The 22290-nt window shown below is 39.2% G+C and overlaps 1 protein-coding gene and 1 pseudogene across 13 annotated transcripts in view; both read right to left on the bottom strand.

The window, feature by feature from the left end:
* Nucleotides 1–17036, bottom strand: part of ADGRL3 (adhesion G protein-coupled receptor L3) — a 784802-nt gene extending 767766 nt beyond the window's left edge. For 11 of the 13 annotated variants that reach the window (XM_058547158.1, XM_058547157.1, XM_058547171.1 and 8 more), the window contains exon 1: nucleotides 15669–17036. The gene's annotated coding sequence lies outside the window, so the exon portion shown is untranslated. The remainder of the gene's footprint in view (nucleotides 1–15668) is intronic. The other 2 variants (XM_058547163.1, XM_058547164.1) reach the window with 1 other exon arrangement.
* On the bottom strand, nucleotides 4950–14867 carry LOC131409642 (large ribosomal subunit protein uL22-like; annotated as a pseudogene).
* Nucleotides 17037–22290: the final 5254 nt, after the last annotated feature.

Here is a 22290-nt window from a genome sequence, read left to right as displayed (position 1 = left end):
TATAACAGTGTATCAACAGGCAGATCAGTAAAAATTAATAACAAGTTCAGATAAAATGATTTAAACAACGATTACCATCACTTAGCTCCCCCATGTCTTTATAATCAAGTTAGAGTACAGCATATTAGAGTTGAAAGGGATATTATTTAATACAAACCCCTTCTTTATACACGAATCAGTTGAGGCCAGAGAGAGGCAAGCTCTGTCTTACACTTCCCAGCTGAGAAGGGGCACGGCAGAAGCTTGGACTCTTGTCTAACTGGTCTCTCCACATCTCCTCTTGATGCCTCCTCCAATTACCTCTACACAGAACAGCCAACATGATCTTCGTAAAATGAAAATCTGATCTGGTTATTGCCCTGCTTAAAACCTTTAATGACTTCCCATTGCTCTTAAGATAAAGTCCAAAATACTTAACCTTAAAAAAACATTGCAAATTCTGGACTTCTATTTACTTCCCTAGCCAGATTTCACATCACTTCCTCCCTCAATCCTTGTGTTCCAGCTACTAGGACCTTCTCTGAGTTCTTCACATGAACCAAGCTCCTTCTTACTCTTGGCCTTGAAACAGGTTTTCTGCTTCAGGAAGGCTGTCTGCTTGGCCAATTCCGACATATCCTCCAGGGCTCAACAGGATGAGAAAACCTCTCATCTGGAGTGCCTAGATCCCTCGGTCAAATGTTCTCATAAAACTCAGCATGTATTTCCTCTTTTCTAATCTCTATCACAATTGTGTTTAATTTTGTCACAGAGGAAGCACACAATAAATATTTGTTGATAAATGGATGAAAAAGATTAATGATGTCAAATTTACTATCTTCTTACTATAGTATTTTCTCTCTATTAAAGATTTTATTTCACTGAGATAACTTTCTTAAACCACCCTTATTTATCCTTTTGCCTATAGACTCTTAAACTAATATCATTTGTTTTCTAGAACATACTTTAACTTTATTTTATTAGCATTCAATGATTTGTTCTAAATAACAATAAAATTGGTTTTATGATCACATACTGTGGAATGCCTCCAAAATTTTAAATAAGCTTAAACCTAAAAGTGGTGAGATGACAGATAAAGTCTACTGTCTTTACTAAATGATAATACCACATTTTTCTTAACTATTGTTTTCCAGATTAATATTTTACTGCTGTTCTTTGACAAGTAAAGAGTCATAATCATAGCATTGCCAACTTGAGCACTGGTATTCCTAAAGCTCGTTCCTCCATTTTCACAGAATTCCTCAAGACCAAGAGACACCAGACACTTAATAAGCCAATGAGAATGGGGAGCAGTTAGGTAAGGATGAATAGCCATCAACCTTCTGGAGTAAAACTCCCTCCCAGGGATAAACACACAGATACACATCTCCAAAACTAATCTAGGAAATCTTAGTTTCAACATCATATAGATCATAAGTATTCTCCTTATCTCAAATCTACAATGCCTGACCATTCTTTATAGTCAACAGATAGTTTATGACATTCTGAAATTTAATATTACAGGCAGACAACTGATATTAAGACATTTTCTGTGTTCACTTTCTCGGTAAAATGAAAAATTCAGGTGTGTTGTCCCTATTGCCAAATCAAGGCAACTATGCTGAATTTTCTTCCCTTTACTCACCTCTATTAACCTCCTCCACTAGAAAACGCTTGGGTCTGTGATGAGCTCTTCTGATGACAGAATGTGAAGGGAGCAGTGAACCAGCACATTCTCTAGGGCTGCTTACTCAACCTTCATATCTCAGTTCAAACGTCACTTGCTCTGCAAAGTCTTTCCACATCCTACTCACCCTCTCAACGCAGACAAGGTCTGATCCTGCTGCTCCAACTCTCATAGCATCCTGGAGCTGACCTTGGTAGCACTTACCACAATTTTAACTAAATAATTAATAATAGCTACATTGCTTAATACCTCTTTATTTCCATGATTTTGCAAGTGCTATAAAGTCAGAGGCTCTTTATGCCATGTTATGCTCCATATCCTCAGCATGACGCAGACATGTGGTGCTAACAAATACATAGCGAATGACAAAATGAATGATTTAATGAAGCTGGTCTTTTGAGAACTGCAGAAAAAAGCAGAACAATTGAGCGGCTCACTTAGGAGAAGATATCAGCTGCAACAACAGATGAAAAAATTAACACAAACAACAAAAGCTATCAGTGTGCTATATGTTTGATATACATCATCTCATTTAATCCTCACAATAACTCTGAAAGGTATTATTTTGATCCCCATTTTATACATGAGGAAGCAGAGGCATGGAGAGTTTGAGTAGCTTTTCCAGGACCATCCAGAGAGAGGATTGGAAATCACGCATTTCTGACTCCCAAGTTTATGCTCTCTTTTTACTTTAGCTCTTCGCTTCTCTTTAATATACATTTCATTACTGCATTTTGTGTTTCTCTACATGTGTATTTATTAGTCAGTAAAGATCATTTGATTAATATAGAACTAAATGAAAGTTAATGCCTAAACCTTAAAATAATTTGTAATAATTTCATGTAAATAAATTCATTCATGTGGGGAAAAAAGGAGTGACGGGTACACTGTATTTGATATTCAGTATATTCAATATATACATTGCTACTTTATAAATGAACAGATGTTGATTGCCTTGATATAAGATAACAGTACTGTGAGCCCAAAGCTCTGGATGTAGAATTTATTTGATTTTCAAACAAAAGGGAAAGAAAGTTGATTTAAGAAACTATATCAAATCCTAAAATGATTTACTGTTAAGAAAACATGAGTATCTTTAATAATAGAGAAATGTAACATTGAGAAATATGAAACGTATTCGATTCCTTAACATTTTTAAAGAATGTAAGATATCTTCATTATGTCATTTTCTTTTTAAAACTTCACAAAAAGAATGTCTAACCTATTTTATCTTTTTAAAATACGCTGTTACCACATGCAATACTGTACCTTAGCTCTTTAAGAAGGATGTAATGAGAAAATTCTTATAAAATCAACTATGAATTAAGTTTTTTTGCAAAATTAACTGCAAGCAAAGGTATTCTATTCTAATGAACTTTACCTTTTTATTTTATCTCACGGATGTTTTAGAAAGAACCCATTGTCCTATCCCCTATTTACAGATGAAACAGACCTAGAGAAGTTATATGATCCGAGTGATACAGCTGCTAAGTGACAATGCCATGCCTGGAATCAGAAATGTGAACTCTCAAGTGCAAGACTGAGAAATTCCTTGATAGAAGGCAGCATATGCTATAAACAAGCAGAGTCACTTTGGGCAAGTCACTTCAATTCTTGATGATTTATTTTTTTTTTAATTTTTATTTTTATTGTGGTAAGAACACTTAACATGAGATCTACCCTCTTAACAGATTTTTTAAGCATACAATATAGTATTGTTAACTATAGGCACAATGTTGTATGTATAGCAGATTTCTAGAACCTAGTCATTTTGCATAATCGAAACTTTATACCCATTGATTAGCAAATGAGGAGTTGATAATCAACAAGAATTTAACTTTTTTTTTTTTTGAGGAAACAAAGTGTGCAAGAATGTGCCTTTTAGGATTCCTTCTATGCCTTTATTATTCCACATGCAGGTACAGAGCAATTTTCAATGGCACTTGAATTTATCTTGCAACAGTAACTTCAAAACTGCTTTCATGTTCAGTTGTTTCTTCAGGTCCATAAAGCACATTCATGCAGTTATTCATTCATTTATTAATCAAGCGTTAAACTCTGTCCATAAATATGTTCTGGTGCAGATTTAAAGAAATATAGAAAGTGAAGTAAGAATCAGTTTCCAATCTGACTTCTAGAAATGTACCTTAAACATATGCCTTTACGATTGGAAGCAGAAGTCACAAAGACGCGACTTAAAGTACAACTGTTAGTACCTTTAACTAAAAAATGAATTAATGAAATCAAATTCAGTAGGTATTGGTATTATTGTAAAAACGATAAAAAGTTGCATTATACACCTGCTATTTTACTCTTCCACTTGACTTAAGTGTTACTGTAACACCTCATATTTTGTACCTCATTCTTATTCCTATGGACAGACCTCTAACTGAACTTACACCGACCAAAATCTGAGTCCATTTTCACTAATTATGAGTCATCATGGTCTGTTTACTTTTCTTTATTGATCTCTCTCTCCTTTTATAGACAACCTTCAATAACTATAAAAGTGTTTACTGACAATTTACTTCTACTTTTCATACTTAAAGTTTAGAGTAGCCCAAACCAAGGAAGCCCACCAATTTTCTGGTTCCACAAGAGGTTTGGTAAAGAAAGAAGAACTTTGTTAAGTTGATGTTTTAGATGAACTTAAGAGATAAGAGGTCCATTCGGAGCAAAGAACAAAACTAAGAAATTTTATGGGGACATAAAGTGGATGGTGGACTTTTTAGTTCTTCATAAATCAGTTTCATTGTACAGTTTTGTTTTAATATTATTTGAAATTCAAAGACATTAGGCACAGTCCTATTTAAATGTTAATAGCCAGTAAATTTCATTTTTTTATTACTGACTATTTTACGGACCTCAGCTTTTATACATTGATATAGATGAGAGTTAGTAATTCTTAAGAATTAACAAACAGTTGGTATATTACTAACTTTATTAACTCTACATAACCAATGAGTTAGTAACTACTAACTATACACAGCTGAGACTGAGAAGTTCCTAAGAATTTCCAAAAAGGAAGCCCAGTTACACACAGAGAACAATGATGCATGCAGATCATTGTAACCAAGTAGTAAAAGTCAAACAAGTAATTATTTACTCTTTGTCCTAGGAACTGTACTTCAAGGAATCTGTGCTATAGAAATCATCAGAGAATGGGCCAAGCTTTATATTACTTATCCTAGCAAAATACGACAACCCACATGAATAAGGAAGTGTTTAAACAAATCATAGTGTATTCATACTATGAAAAATTTTATAATATTAAAAATGATGCTTTCAAAAAAAATTAATGGCATTGGGAAATTGAAGAGAATTATACAAACTGTATACACAGTTTAACCTCAATTCTACTAAAACACACACACATATACAAATAAAATACCGCTAATACACGGATAAAATACATGGACAATGAAGCTAAAAATATGTGTGTAATAATCTCTGTGAACACTGTGATGTACCACTATATTATGATATATTGGGTAATTTCTGTTTTGACTGTACATATCTCTGTATTTACAAGAATTCAACACAGGCATGTACTATAATCAGAAAATTTTTTTTTTAAATATGATCGTTCAGCATGTAGAATAAGCTTCATTGGGAAGAATGAATGGGAATCAAAATTCACCTATTATTGGTGATTCACCTATTATTGGATTCTACCCAAGTAGAATCAAAAGAGCATACATAAATCATATACATTGGGATAGTAGCAAAAATTCCAGAATAACATCTACCAAGCTAAGAGAAAGTAGCAGGAAAGGAATTAACACAGCAAGATTAGTGAAACAAAGCAGATGGACTAGCATACCATCCTGTGACATTGATACTATGAGTCTTTCATACAGAGAGTTCACTCATTTGTAATAAACTAGGTTAATTTCTTACCTTTAAATCTAATGCTTTCTTTCATACCCCATTACTTTTTTGCCGTCGCTCTAGCTCAACACCCCTCATATTCAAGGAAGAAAACACACATATACACTACTGCAATCTCACCATCATCCATTATTCAAGAAAGGTTCTCATTGAATAAATGTCTGTTCAGAGGCTCTAAGCGAATTTCATTTCTGAACACTACTGTCTGCAGCCCAGCAGGCTATTTCACCAAGATAAGATCACACATTTAATCAAGTGCACCAAAAAAAAGAAATACTCCCAAAGTTTGCTTAATAATGTCAAATCATAAAAATACAATGTTGACAGCCTACTAATTTTTAGTGTTCTTTCTTCTTCAAGGATTTGCAACAATAAAGAAGGTACATGGGAGTTTTTTCTTCTAATTAAGGTTTCTACTAACCTTTAAAAATTCTCCCAAATTATCCTATGCTACTATTTATATTGAGTTGGTACTTAAAAATGAAAAGTCAACACAACTTTCTGTTTTGAATAAAGAAAAAATAAAAACCAATAAATGTAGGAGGTTTTCCCAACTTATCCAAATAATACCTCCAAAGCACCATTTTACTTCAGCTGATCAAGTGTCAGCATTAACACTCCCCAGACTCGAGTTTTTGTAATAATGGATCCATATAAGATGTCTGTCATTTCAATAACATTATACTGGATATGTTGAAGTATATTTTCATTGGATTCTTCAGGCAGCTAATAAAGTTATCCATACTCATTTATTTGAAATATCCTACTTGACGTACTTTTGAATATTCTGCCTCTAAATATAAGGTTCACTTGAATAAATATATATTCCCATCAGTACCATGACATGACGAGTACACTAGCAAGTGTAAAATAATTAGATGTCCCAAACAGATGGATGGATTCATATCTGCAAACCCATTTTTTCTGCCTTTACTTCTATTTGCATTTATTTTATGCTGTATTGATTCCCATAAGTTTTTGTTTCTTCAGTTTCTTCTGGGATAACTTTTTCTTCTGTCCCATCTCCACAATTTGTTCCTTTTCAGTAAAGACCATCTTAAATGTGGCTGGTGGAGAACTTAATTCAACCACGAGTTCTGTCAGAGGGCATATCTTGGGGGTTACATTCATCTGGATGTACTCAACACCTAAACAATCTACATTTAAACCTGTAAGGTCAGCATTACTCTCTGTATTTTTAAGCACGCATAGCAAAACTTCAGCACTTAATGTGCCACCAAACCTGTGTTCAGTGCCCCTGTTTGGCATTGTACGATGGCAACTCCACCATGGTATGATGGAATGGCATACACTGCTTATGTAAATGACATTTTCAGATATCTGGTGGCTTTTCAGATATGCATAGCCTTGATAACTTGGGCAGTTTCACAGGTATTCTTATACCTGAAGATTTGAATCCCTTGATTTGCATGTTTTTGTTGGGTTTTCTGGCTCAAGTGACTAGAGAACCATTTTCCAAGATCACTTTGGCCACTTAGAGGAAAAGAGCAAACCCATTTTTAATGGTTTTCCTAACCAATTCTCCTAACGCCTGATCTGTCTCAGTTAACAAAGGATCACTGTAGTAGACATTCAGGTTTTATCAACCATTCTGCCTTTTTCTGTGGACAAGATCCCTCTCTTAATTGAGCCTTTCCTTCTTCAACCTATTCGTCCATCCACAGAGGAACTGCAATATCCTTACTGACTTCACTAAGCTTGTGACAGTAGATAGATCTAAAGCTGGGTACCTAATTCAGACTGTGTTGAAAGGGAAAGAATCTAGCAGGCAGAGAGAAGGAAATGTGGTAGTCTGGGTAGGCATGCAACCAGAGCAGAATCCTAGCGGGATTCAAGGTGCTAATTCTTTCTGATGGCTAGGTAAACCTCCATCCTTCCCCAAGATTCTTCATGTGAGAAACACAATAACCTCCCACTAAATTAATCATTGCGGCCTAAAGCTAGTTGGAGATGTCTTTGCAATTAAAAGAGAAATAATGAATTCACCCATTCTACTAAATCTTCTGAGTTGAATTTAAGTCCATACGACAACTGAGATGTTATCATAAAATATGCAGCATTGGAATGAGTGTAAAATAATATTTAAGTCATACATAAAAACTGAAAATTAAAGTGAAATTTAACTGAAAATGCCTAAAATTCAAACAATGATTATGTATTATTTTAAAAGAAAAGTTGCCTAAGCTCTTCTTCCAAAGTCAACTATGATTAATAATATGATTAAAACAACAGACAAATTCAACTGAACAGTTAAAGCCAATATAAAAAAGAAAGTCTATAGATATAGACTCATGTTAACACAAAACTATTTCTCAATAGACTCTTTGTTTACTCCTTGAAGTCATGATCAGTATTCTGAGTTAAGGTTCAAATAATAACCATCAGCCATTGACAAATCAAGAACACTGAAAATTTGAAAAACAAAAGACATAAATGTAAACCAGTTGAGCCCTTCCATTCTTGCCAGAAAGAAAATCTCATCTCAAAAAGATGACCGGCAGTCAGGACCATTTCCTCTTATCCAAAAGTATTTGGAAGTGTTTTGAGGAAAGGAAAAGGAGAAAAAACCAAACCAAAACAAAACAAAACAGACCACTGTTGAAAAACCTCTTACAGGGTCAGCTGTCAATGGAATGCATTTTAGTATTCAGGTTACCCACCCATGCAGAACATCAAAAACTGGGCTTGAGTCTCTCCCCTATTCTCACAGGCTCAGGCTACTGTGGAGCCACTGGGGCTGTCTTGAATAGTAACACACTCTGCCTCTGCGGGACGCTTCAACACCAACACAAGCTGATCAAACAGAAGGGGGTGTCGTTTCTACTTGGCTTTCATTTTCTTGAATCATACTTTAAAACACTTAAGTCTGGTACAATTTAGCAAGTCAGCTGTCCAATGTGCAACTTATTTTTTCATTCATTTTTACCACCTACCATGTTGTACTCTTTCCACTGGGTAATTATAGGTAAAAGTCACACATTGTACTAACTTCTCTTACTGGCAACTGTCACTGAAATACAGATGTTAATTCTAAAATTTGGACTTATTTATGACCCTTTCCCTACTTCTAGTCTTCAAAGCAATTTTGGGATCTGAATTTTAAGGGTTCATCTGCATTTACGGCAATCTCATAAGGACTTGAACTTTGGGATTATAAATCTTTTAAAAGTATGGGAATCCTTAAATCTTGGAAGTTTATGATAATTTGGTTACGACATTGGAGAAAATTCTGATGCAGTTAAAGCTTAAAGAGCTGCTGACGCCATGTGAAAGATGATCAGGAGTTTAATTTAAAATGTCTTAAGTTAAATTGCTACTTTCATTTTATACCTGATTTAAAGTCAGTCTTCAGACACTTGGTGGCTATCAAAAATATTTTCCTGTCAGGATTATGATTTTTGGCGGAGAATTAGTAGCAGAGCATAACATTTTAAGATTAAGAGGAAGAGCTCAGAAATAGGTACTTAATAAAAGGTTAGAAAAGGAGAGAGGGAAAGAACATGAAAAAGACAAAAAGACCTGTGAAACCTTTCTCAACTGCTTAAGAAAACGCTATTGATTTTTACATAGCTCATCAAGAACTCTTCAATTAAGAAAATGATAGTTGATTTAGCTAAATTTTCTTAATAATGCTACTTAAGGATATTTCTAATAATACTATGACTAATAACAATTGGTACAATTCAATAAATGCTCACTCCATCAGATACTTTTCTATCTACTTACTATTCTGCATTCCAAACCAGCAAAGTAGATTTGTTTACCTTTATTTTACAGATAGAGATGAGAGCTGGAAAGTTGCAGAATTGGGACTGTATTCAAGTGTCTCTCATTCCAAAGGCCATTTCTAAGAAGTTCATTATTAGGGACAGTGCCCAGCTGTGTCCATCTAAGGAGCACAATTTAGTTTCTACAACACTAATCAGGATTAACCAAAGTACTGGAGAAGATAAATCTGCATTACTAATTTCATAGTGGTAGGCCTAGGTCAGAAATTAAACTAGCCATGGAATATACCTCAAAAATGTATATAATTTATAAATATATCTACAAAGTTTTCAAATAGATGTCAAAGTGCCATTCAGAAGTCTTACAGTTCCCCAGTTAAACTTTAGCATCTAGTAAAACTAATCTCTATGTGGAGCTTCCGTTACTCGTTAGGCATATTATCACTCACAAACAAACTGAACCACAGAATATAATTACCCCAAGGATCCTTTTCACTGAAAATGGCCTGTTGTGATGCTTAGATAGTGATTAACAGACTAAGAATGTAGTGAGTTGTCTTGATATCACTTCAGAAAAGTGATTTCCTCCCTAATAATTCCCAAGATAGATAAATATTCAATTAGGGTCTTTGAAATCTTGATTTAATTGGGCATTCATACTCTACCCTACTTCAAACTTAGCCCAAGCGATGAAAGGTGTTTTATTAATCCTTACTATAAAAAAAAAAAAATCCCAATAACTCTTCATGAGTTTTAAAGTAGGAGGGTAAAATAAACCCACGATTATCTTTTATATGAAATTTTCAAACTTAATAGCATTTTTAAGACATGCTCTAAAACAATGAGGTGAAACATAATTGCATATCTGAATCACATGTGGAGTTAACTGATGTTTCCTGGGACTCTCATGAAACCTAGTAAATAATAATAATGATAATAATAATAATGACAGCAGCAAATAGTTGCAATCCTGTAATTATGTGCTCGGAACTGTTTCAAGCACTTTGCATACATTTTCCCATTAAATCTTCACAACAACCCATGAATTAGGTATAACTGTATACCCTTTAAAACGTATCAGGAAATTGGGCATAGAGAGATCCAGTATCTTGCCCAAGTCAAATAATTTATCAAACCTAGGCAAACATACCAGAGTCCCTTCTCTTCACCACTACACCATTCTGCCTCTCCAGATAACAGAATTTCAAGACCTGTGGCTTGCTTTTAAATTTTCCCCGTAGCTCCTGTGCAACTGTCACAAGATCAGGGTGGAGACCTGCAGATTTCAAGTTTCTGTTTCACTAACTGGGGACCAAAAAACTAAAAACAAGCTGTCTAGATTGGGAAAAGAATAATGAAATGTCAAATAACTAATAAAATATCCAACCTGCTTGGGTCTTTCGAAAGCCTGAACAATCCACTTGTTTTCTCACCCTAGATGGCTCCTTATATGGTCAGATGGGGTGATATTTGTGAATACAAGGAGGCAGATCTTGGAAAAGTCAACATCAGTGGTTCTCACTCTCTGATCCCAGGACCCTTTTACAAACTTAAAAATTAATGACCTAAAGCAACTTTTGATTCTCTTGGTTATAACCATCAATATCTACGTATTAGTAGTTAAAGCGGGAAAATTTTAAACCACAAGAATACACAAGCACACACGCCATATGCCATCAGAGCAATGATGTCATCACATATCATATACATTCTGGAAAACTCCGCTGTACACTTGTTACAGTATAAGAGTGAAGGGCAAATCTATCTTAACATTATTATGAAAATGTTTTCTCTTCACAAACCCTCTGAGAGGGTCTCAAAGACCCACAAGTTTCCCCAGAACACACTTTGAGAAGGGAGGGTTGTCTGCTCTACAAAATAACTGAAATCAAAGCTTTACCAGACAAGAAATATTCAGTTGGGTGATTTAATTTTCCATCTCAGAGATAATTTTCATAATAAATAGGATTACCACCAACAATATTCTATTTAAATTCTTGAATAATATAGACCAAATGTTAACTTCTTCTAATATGTATATGTAATCATTCTTATGAAGAAATTCATAAGATAATATTAAACTAAATTCTTGTTTTAAGTGTCAATAAGACATAAGCAAGACATAAATTATTAAGATCTATACAATCTGTTCTGATCAAATATAGGAAGAACTCTCCCCTTTCACCCACTCCCTAACAAAACTGGAGAATTTCGATTAATTAAGAGTAGGATGGCTAATTTTTTTAATATATTTTGTATTTGTGAGTATATGAGCATACTTCATAATTCTAAGAGAAAAATTACACATGGTTACTTATGCAGTGGTAGAGTTAATTTTATTGGGCCATATAGACACTCAGACCAGGGTAAGGACATTAAAAGGTTTGAGGAAAAATATGCGCATCTTGGGACTCAGAAATGCTATCTAGAGGCATGCTCACACTACTTTCTCAAACTGGCCAAGAACATACACACATGCACACAGACAACAAAGGGAAAATGGCAGGAGGAACTTACACATATTTGAATATTTTACTTTATATTTTATTATAAAATAGGGTATTCTATAAAGAAATGCATTTGCATAAAAGAAAAAGACATACTTGCAATAGAAATCTAAGTGTAAATATGTCCTTGAAGGCAAACAAATGCTAAATTACAATATAGCCTCTGTCTTTAGGGTTCCTTCCTCTGTGAGCAAATGCATATTTTGAATATAATGCAAATCTTAAGAAATCAAAGGGAAAATAGCCATTTGTAAAATTGAAGGAAAGATCATCTCCCTCTAATTCCGACTGCTCCAGCCATTCACATCATGCTACCTTAAGGCTGCAGAGCATTTCTCAAAATCACTCTCTGTTCTTAAATACAAAAGTCACCATCAGGTTTCCTTGCTGATTACTGGGCAAAAAATGCCCCACTTCCAACAATAACTGTCACTACTCCTTGGCAGCCCTTTTCAAAAAGAGTTTCAACCAGCAAATTGGTCCAAATAAAATGTGAAAAACAATTCAGTTTAGCATTATGTTATTTGACTAACTTCAATCCTTTTGATTTTATAACCTTTTTTATTTTCTATTTAGGATTTTCCTTGGCTAGAGCTAACCATGGAATCAAAGGTAAATCAAGTCCATAAAAATTCTGCCTTTCCTAATGACTAGAAACAATTCCAGGCACAGTAGCCGGAGTCAGTAAGTCTCAGACTCGCTGTTATTCCCTGTGGAAAGGAATATTTAAATCTCCAAGCTGTACGAAGATCATTATTAAGAAAATCATTTCCAAAAGACCTTCCATTCATATTTTCGAGGAGAGCTCTCAATATGAAGGATAATCACACCAAACAACTTAAAATGAGACATCAAAAGCATTTACCCATCAGGCAAATCACCTGCTGGCTTATCACTTTTCAGGCCAGGGATGTCTGATGCAGTCTATCTAAAAAATTTAAATAGTTCACAAAATCCTTTATACTAATCATTCCACCTCCTTCAAGTTTATAGAAATAGTCCAGTCAACCATATACACCAATAGAGCAGGTTATTGAATATTTAGTGCTAAGTGCTATGGAATGGCATTCAAGAACTCTGACACATTCACCTTCAGCTAAAGACAGCACAATACACTGACAGACACAGTTCTAATGACATCAGGACCTGTGGAATGTATGACTGCCTGGAAACACATGCTGCTAGGAAACAAAGAACAGATCTGATCAAATCTTCTAATGGAAGGACTGGGAATCACTGCGATTAGATCTTCTAAAATGAGAGGACAAGTATTCTTTAATCTTCAGAAATATTTGCAAGCATAAAGACTTTAGCACATTCCCTCTAGAAATGAAACAAACACATGAACTAGAGTCTCATGAATTAAGTCACAATTCTCTAAGTTTTCTATTAAAATGACTACCATTAGCAATAACTTCTAAAAATATAACTTAATCAAAATAAGGCATCAATGATTCAGTATTCTTTTTTTTTTTTGCCACTTAAGCTTTTTCAAGAAGTCAAGATCTTTAAAAAAAAAAAAAAAACTAGAAAGTATAGGACCTAGAAACAAAGTACCATTTTACATACTTTTTTAAACAAAATAGAACATAGCCATTTGCAACAAACACCAAAGCCATCAAAGCTAATCTACAACTATGGAATTTCGTATCTTCTAATTATTGGAACTGAAAAGCAGTTTATCTTTTCAACTTTTTAAAACTCAATCTTTGTACATTTTTAACCCTTGCTTTAGTTACCAAAAAAAAAAAGATTGAGTGAAACAAAGCTGAGAGATATTTCAACACAAATATCCTTTCAACTCCTACACAAATCTGGAAACCTCTTTTGGTGATACTATAAAAGACCTGACAATTCTCTCTGTAATCCACATACAAAACATTGGGCGCCAGAACTCCAGGTCATTTAGTACCATTACAGATTGAAAAATATACAAGGGAAATCTGGCTAAATTCTGTTTCATCTCATAGGGAAATAGAGAACATTCTCCAAATGAAAAATTACTCAAGAAGTGTTTCTTTGCAGATTCTACGACATTCTTTAACTAGTGTTGATAGCCCATATGACACTAAATGAGCAGACCGCCTATTTACTTCAGTGCAAAACAGAGAAGGCAATTTTTCCTTCCTGCCAGAGTCTGTGCGTCTCCTCATTTCCCCAGCAGCTGGCTAAAAGGATGTAAAATCAGAGGTGCAAGAAGGCTTATACTTCCTAATGAGTAATCCACCCAGGAAAGTAAACACAACAGACACCACCAGGTTCGACTCTAAAACAGACTGTGGCAGGGCTGCTTACACCGTTGTTTACAATGTGCTCTAACCACCGCTGGCAGGATCACACACAGGCATAGGGAGGAGACACCCAGAGGTGGCTCGCACGCCTCGAGCTCGCCCAATTGCTATGATATCTCTGGCCATAAATAAAGCAGAGCACGCTTCTATCGGAGCGAGGAAAGTGGCCAAAGAATTCCAGGGACCAGGGGTTATGCAGGCTTCACTCGGTTATTTCAATCTACCAGAGAGATGACTACTCTGTCCCTTGGTCCTCATCAGGGCCAATCTGGGGTGCGTCGAGCGCTGCACCAGAGACTCTCCAGTGCCGCACGCATGTTGCGGAGGTGCTCCTGACTGGGCCAAAGGGACACAGAGAGGTTTCCTCCCAACCCCTATGCGGCCCCCCGCAACTAGATTTTCCAGTTAAGCGGATCCCAGGCGATTTCGATACGCAAGCTCAGCTCAACTAGCATCAGCTCTGCCATCCCCGCAAATATCTCCCAGCCATCCCCCGAGCGCACGAACGCGCGCACAGACACTCACACGCCGGCCCCGCCGCCAACTAACCCTGGTAGCGGAGCTCGTCCCCCCGCAACATACACACCCACCCACCTATACTGCCGGGGGGCCTGGTAGGCTTTGCCCCTGAGCTCCGACGTGGGACCAGCAGCGGGGGCGCGGCAGCACCCACGCTCCGCTGCAGCCCGGAGCCTCCTCTTCTCCTATGAGAAGCGCCAGGGCGCCTGCCCTCCTACCTGTAACCCAGCCGCCCGCGGCCACCAATACTCTGGCCACCCCGCCCCGGCGCCCCGGCCGCCTCGATTCGTGCAACACCGCCCCCTGCCCCGTGCCCACTCCCGACACCGCGCCGCCCCGGGCCACCCACGAAAGTAGCAGCTCTCTTCAGCCAAAACCGCCTAACAAAGCCTGGCAAGCAGGTCTAAACTAAACTGCCGTGAAGGGGACACAACGGGCGGGGTGCAGAGAGGCAGCGCTGCTCCACGACTCAGGGGCGCGACCTGGGCAAACGCGGCCACCATGGATGCTCCAGGCAGGCGTCCAGGGAGGATCGCGGCGGGCTCGCAGCCCCGCAGTCCCCATCACCCGAGAGCCCAGCTCCTCACCCGGTCCCTGTCGGTCCTCCAGCCCGCTCCCGCCTCCATCCGCACCGGCTCGAGGCCGGCGGAGAGAAGGCGCCCCCTGGTCTGCTTTCAGCCCCCACCAGGGGATGACACTGGGGTGAGAGAGGAGGGACAATTCCCGGAGTGGAAACCGTTCCTATTCCCCAGCGTGTTGGACTGCGAATGCGCCCAGTCTGCTCTCCCCTTCATCCCTCCCGGCCGCCAAATCGCCCAATAGCTGGAAAAACCTCGAACCCGTGCCAAACCCCAGCGCCCACCAGCCAGGAGGCTCCCTTCCCGCCCCGCATCACGATCGGATGAGTGTGTGTGCGGGCGAGTGTGCGAGTGGGAGGGTGAGTGTGCGTGAATCCTGCACCCCCTCGGTTGCCCGCCCCGCGGACGCCGCCGCCTGAGCCGGGCCAGGGCCACCAAGATTAGGAAGAGTGAGAAGAATAAATTACCTTTCGTAACCGCCGGTCCCTGAGATCGTCCCATCAGTTGTTCAACAACCTGCAGCCGGGTGCAGTTTCCACAATCCAGCCATGGAGCCCGGGGCAAAAGACCGACTGGCCCCAGCGAAGACACCCCCACTACACGAGGCAAAGAAGGATGATAACCGAAGCGCAGAGAAGGCAGCAGGAGGGTGGAGACCCCAGCCAAGGAAACAACAACAAAAAGTCTCTCCTTCCCCCTTTCTTCTGCTACACAGCCATGGAGAAAGAGGAAGAAAGAAAAAAAAAAAAAGAACCAATGCTTGTCTTCCTTCACGTTTCCTCGCTTCACACACACCAAGAGGGTAAAAACGGAGCAGAGAGAGAGGAGGGTTCAAACGTCTCTCCCAGTCCACAGTTGCACAACTTCGGAGTCAGGCTCTGCCTCCAGCAGCAGCCGAGGGACCCAAGCGGCAGCTATTAACATGCGGCAGTCATAGCTGGGGCTGCTTCTCCTGCTGCTGCTGCCGCTTAAGGAAAGACGCTGCTGAAGAGACCAAAAATCTTCCACCATCCCCCCAGCCGATCTTTATATCCAGTTCTCCCACCCCACCCCCTTCTCTTTCTTTTTCTTCTTCTTCCTCGTCCTCCCCTTTCCGCCTGGGAGCGGGAGCGATGGAATAGGTAGGGGGAGCCGCGAGGGCCAGGGGTGGCTTCTCCGCCGAACCCCCCTCCTTCTCCCGAGGTTCTCTCCCCGCCGAGGGTCTCCTCTTGCGCCCGCAACCCTCGCCGAGCGCCGGAGCGAGGGCCACGCAAACTCCTTCCCCGGTGCACAGCCGGGGCGCGCGGGCGCCGGGCCGCCGAGGGCTGCGTCCCGGGGGCCGCGGAGCCCCGAGCCCGGGGGGTGGCTGATTAGCTCGCCGGCCGCGCCGGGCAGCTGCAGGCATGTGGGAGCTTCATCGCGCGGCCCCGGGCTCCGCGCCGCCGCCGCCTCTTCGGTTCTTTCTCTTCTTCGACTGCCCGAGAGGGAGCAGGGCTCTGGCGCTCTCCAGACACGCACACTCACACACGCGCACACACGAGCAAGCTCCTGCCAAAGCCAACCGTGCAACCCGCGCGCGCGCACACCCGGAGAAAGAGGACGGAGGCAAAAAGAGAAGAAAGAAAGGGGAGGGGGCGAGTCACAGGCGGCGGCGGCGGCGGCAGCAGCGGCTGCCGGAGCGGAGGCAACGAGCAGTCCGGGAAAAGCCAGCAGCGGCAGCGGCGGCGCCCACCCAGACCAGCGGCAGCATCTGCATCCCCGCTCCTGGGAACTGGGGCGAGCGGTGCCGGGCGAGCAGGCGACCGGGCGACGCGCCGAGAGCCGATCGGAGCGCGGATGCACCGGGGCCGCGCAGCCGGCGCGGCGGACGCAGCCGGGGCCCGAGCCGAGGCCAGAATGAACGGCGGCGGGCCAGCGCTGAGAGCGCTGAGAGCCGGGGAGGGGGCTCGCGCCGGGGGAAAGGGGTGGCAGGCAAAACCCGGATCTGGAGTACGTTCGGGCTCCGCCGCGCGGGCTCCACCTAGCAGCTCGGCAAACGCTTGGAGGTGGCAACGAGAGAGGCTTCCCTTTCAGGGTTTGTCAAACAAAGGGTACTTCTTGCGGCTTTCAGGCACACTTCTCTCCCAATCTCTCTCTCTCTCTCTCTCCCTCTCTGTCTCTCTCCCTCTCTCTCCCCCTCTTCCCCTTTCTCTCTCTCCTCTCTTCTCTTGCTCCTCCACTGCACCCCAGGTGAGTAAACGACGTCAGATTGAAAGTCCTGCCACTGTCTCTCTGCTTAGGTGCAGGTTATTCCATATTTTCATCATGCAGGTACCAGATCCCAATGAGTTTTCTGCCTTTGGTCCATTTTATGTTTCTTCAAACTTACCTCAACGTGCAAGTTCATTGCAGACTTTAAAGTATCCTTCTCTGATAATAGGACGTGAGGAATCAATGATTTATTTCACGACATCAATAAAAATTACCATAATGGATACAGAAAGGTGCCGATTCCAAAGCAATGCCTTCTGATAGAGGAAAAGTCTGCTCGGATTAACTGAGTGACCTTGGTCAATTACTCAACCTCTTTGTGCCTTCTTTGTAAATGAGAGGGTTAAGTAGGTAATTTCTCAGGTCTTTTCCTGCTCTAAAATTTCATGATTTGAAATGGCTAAGGTGTTATTTTCTATATCAGCAAATTCAAGTTACGATTATGAGAGAAACTAACATTTATTATATAGATCCAACAAGCGCATTATATCCAAATTGTATTTGAATGTATATATTCAGAATGATCTAATGCCGTTCCAGAGCTCTTAGGGAGGTAACAGCAAGCCCAGAACATCTGAAGAATTTAAACTCTCACTAGAATTAAAAGACCATACCCATTGTAAGTGACTGTCAAAATCTCATTCATTCTTTAAAGCTCAATTTCAGTGTCAAGTGCTCCAAGAAGCCTTTTCTCACCAACCTCAATCAAAATAATCACCCCTTCCATTACATTCCCATAGCACTTTGATGGTATCTCTACAATAACACCTATTTCATTCTGCTTTTTTCTTTTTCTTTTAAAATAATTAGTTGCTTGTCTATATGCCTCCTCAGATTATTGGATCTTCCTTGAATGCAAATTCCAAATTTTAGTCATCTGTATAACACAAGATTACTCTGTATCCACAGTACATAGCACATTGTAATTCCTTTTTTTAAAATATGAGAGGATTTAATGTTCTTGCTGAATTCTGACCAACTAGATGTTCACAGGCTCAAGTTAGGCTACTTGAATTTGCCTAATATAGGGTATCTGTGAACGCCCCTGAGTACTTAAAGAAAATATAAACTGACATCTGGAGTCACTTGTTACTTAAATAATTTTGGAAAGAGTAGACTGTAGCCAATTGTGACAACAGGCTGTTATTTGTAAAGCAGACAAAATGGAAACTACTCAATTCATCTCCCCAAAGAATATATGTAGAAAAGTAATAAAATAATAGAATGTACAATGAAACTAATAGAATGTACAATGAAACGTGCTGTATAGATATTAAATGTTATCACTGGGAGCAGCAGAAATATAAACAGTACCTATAGACCAATTTTTAGAATCAACCTTATCACCACTTGACAGGTTTGGAAGGATATGGGAAAGGAATGAAATTTCAAAATCGAATTAATATATTTATCAAAATAAGAAACATATTAACTGAAAACTAAGCATATTAAGTTAAATAAGTAATTGAAAGTATTCACCAAAGAGGAGTTGACCACAAACAAAATTACAAACAGAATAATGAGGGAGAAAGAACCAAAAAGGAAAAGAAGTGAGTAAAAACAACTGATGGTTAAAGAAAAGCAAAGAAAGAAAGAGAATAGGCTAATTGTTTATACAATTTCATCAAAGGTCAAGGGAACAATTTTTACAGCAGCTACCTCTATTTTAGGCTCAAACTTCATGCTTCCAAATCATTTTTAATCTGATGGGCATAGTCTTCTATATTTGATTTAACATATAAAGCGTCCCATTCCATTGCCAGGAAATCCATGACTCTTGCCAACATTTTTCTAAGGTGAACCTTCCACAAAAATAAAATCAAGTAAATCCTGTGCCCTCTTTGCTCCACAACTAGATTTAACACCTTCTTCTCAGGGACAGGATAGTATCACAGATGATGTTTGAGCAAAGGTGCTATTACACACGATAGCTCTCTGTGCTACAGTGGTTTTTGAAAAAGATGGCACTATTGGCTTCAGCTCCACTAAAATTGAAAAAAAAATCAATATTTACCAAATGGAAAAGAACCCCTTTAAAATTAAAAAAGCTGAATATCCAATCAAATAGGATAACCAAAATTAAGATATTTTAATAACTATTAAAATTTTCTGATCAAAGCACTCTTCAAATTAATAAGAAATACACCAAGATCTCCAACAGCATGAAAGTCAGGAAAAGAACATGGAAAATCTGTTCACAGAATAAGTGCAAATGGCCAATAAATGTAAGGAAATATGCTCTGCATGTACAAATCCAATACATAAAAATATATACAATTATCAGATCCGTCATGTTTCATGTTTCCCCCATGAAATTAGCTGAAAAGTAACAGTGCCCTATTACTAAACTCTAACAAATGTATGTTGAGACAGGCATGCCCCTATGCTACTGATGTACACTGACCCATTTTTTCCAGAAAGAAAGTGGACAATATGTATCAACTGCCTTATAGAATATATATGTCATTAATCCAGTGTTTCTATTTACAAATATCACTTCTATAGAAATAAACAGAGATATGGATAAGGCTTTTGTACAATTATATACATCTCAGTCATAATTGTTATATAAGGGGAGTAAGTATGTAAGGTATGCATGCATATATTCAGAGTGATCTTGTTTTTTTTGTACTTGGTAAAAGTCCTCTTATCTGATTGGAATTGGTAGTTCTTCAGTTAGTGGGGAAAAAGTTGGTTAAAGCAAAAAATGTTTTTTAAAATGATCCATACATTCTATAATAGTTGGGATTCATTTTGGCTGCAAGCAACAGAAACACAAAAGAACGATGACTTAAACAAGATAGAAGTTGGTTTCCTTTTTGAGTGAAAGTCTAGCAGTTGGTGATCCAGGGCGGTTATGGCCCTCCAAAGCATCCCAAAGAAACAGATACTTTCTTTATCTTCTTGCTCAGCTACGCTTGACCTTTATTCCCAATTCCAGTTCTAGCAATTATGCCTACATTGCAGGAGCAAAGAAGAAAAGGAGGAAGAGAAAGGCATACTCACACCCAAGGACATTTTCCTAAAGTTGCACTCACCATTTCCCTTTTCATTTACTCCTCAGAAACGGCAAGATGGTAACACTTAGCTGCAAGGCTAATGGGAAACGTTGACTATTCCAGGCAGTCATGTGTCCAACTGAAAATCAGGGTTCTTTCACGATTTAGCTCTTCCTCAACCTATGACTTGACATTATGAGCCACCCTGAGCTGAGCTTTGTATACCTTAGGTTTTCAGTAACCAAATGAATAACTAACACAGACACTAGACAATACCTCCTTCACATGAAGTGACCTTCTACTTCAATCAGGTGTAAACTTTCACAAGATTTCCAATTACTGAGCTTTTGCGTTCAGGAAAGATACTCTCTAATACCCAAAAAGTGTCAGCAGACAGTTACTGTCTTAAATGCTATTGGGCCCAGAAACACTGATAAATCAAGGTAATCAAGGTTAAATCATATCTGCAAAGCATAGCACTCAGATTCCAGTATGCCATGGCATAATTAGAATTCTAAGGGGTCTTGGCTTCATTAGACTAATGATTCAAATATAGATTACACAGACTATCAGAACGTACTTGGCTTCCCTATAGGATAGCTTAATTCTAAGAAGAATCAACTGATGCACTCTGTTCCCTGGAATATACATCAAAAGACCATTTTAAAGACTGTAAAATCTTACTTAAATTATATTGCCCTACTAATTTGATATTGTCTATTCTCTCCTTGCTTCAAGCAATTCACCCTTATTCTTTTTTGGTCCAAAAGAGGGTCCTTGTATTCTACATTCTTAATGACCTGGAAACTTATCTATAGATCTAGATAAGGTAAATCTAGATCTAGATATTTGTTAAAACTAATTAAGTGGTTAACTTTTTCCACATCCTGACTTTTTTCTTCCCAATGGAAGTGTCTCCTTAAAACTCTCTATCATAATTTCTTTAATATTTGCATACATACATGCCGGTTCTGGGCGACTTAAAGGAACAACAAACTTCTCTTTTTTTTTTGTCTGTAACTTTCCCAGCTACCTTGTCTTAGACTCCACAATTAAATTACCTTTCTTAACTGCAAATTAAGTTCAACACCAAATGCTTTCAGCCACTTACTATAATGTTACTGATGGAACACTGGCTCTTGCAGAAATACTCAGCACTCATACAAACATAGTTGCCTTAAAAGCATCAAATCAGTGTCTAGATTCTAGACTCTAGAAATATGAAAATATTCAGAAACTCAACACTGTTTTCTTAAGGTCTTCCTCTTATAAAGGCAAATGTGCTTGTACTTTGCAAATGAAAATATCATGGTCAACCAGGGATACAGTCATGTGCAGCATAAGGACGTTTTGGTCAACAATGGGCTGCATCAATGATGGTGGTCGTATAAGATTAGCACCGTGTGGCCTAGAAGTGTGGTAGGCTATACTATCTAGGTTTGTGTGAGTACACTCTATGATGTCCACACAACGCTGAAATTGCCTAATGACACGTTTTTCAGAACCTATCCCCATGGTTAAAGGACACATGGCTATAGTCAATAATGACTGTCATGGACCAGAAAGGAAGGAAATAGACTTTTTGTTCCTTTGTAAAACATTGCCACTCAGTTGGGCTCTGCTTCTCAGCCATGCTCCTTTAAGACTATACTAGGGGGCCGGCCCCATGGCTTAGCGGTTAAGTGCACGGGCTCCGCTACTGGCGGCCTGGTTCGGATCCCAGGCGTGCACCAACGCACTGCTTGTCTGGCCATGCTGAGGCAGTATCCCCACATACAGCAACTAGAAGGATGTGCAACTGTGACATATAACTATCTACTGGGGCTTTGGGGAGAAAAAGGGGAAAAAAAGGAGGAGGATT

Source organism: Diceros bicornis, chromosome 8, assembly GCF_020826845.1.
Source record: "Diceros bicornis minor isolate mBicDic1 chromosome 8, mDicBic1.mat.cur, whole genome shotgun sequence".
In the NCBI taxonomy this organism is placed as follows: domain Eukaryota; kingdom Metazoa; phylum Chordata; class Mammalia; order Perissodactyla; family Rhinocerotidae; genus Diceros; species Diceros bicornis.
The sequence above is the reverse complement of the archived record's forward strand: the minus strand, read 5'-3'. Positions and strand labels throughout refer to the sequence as shown.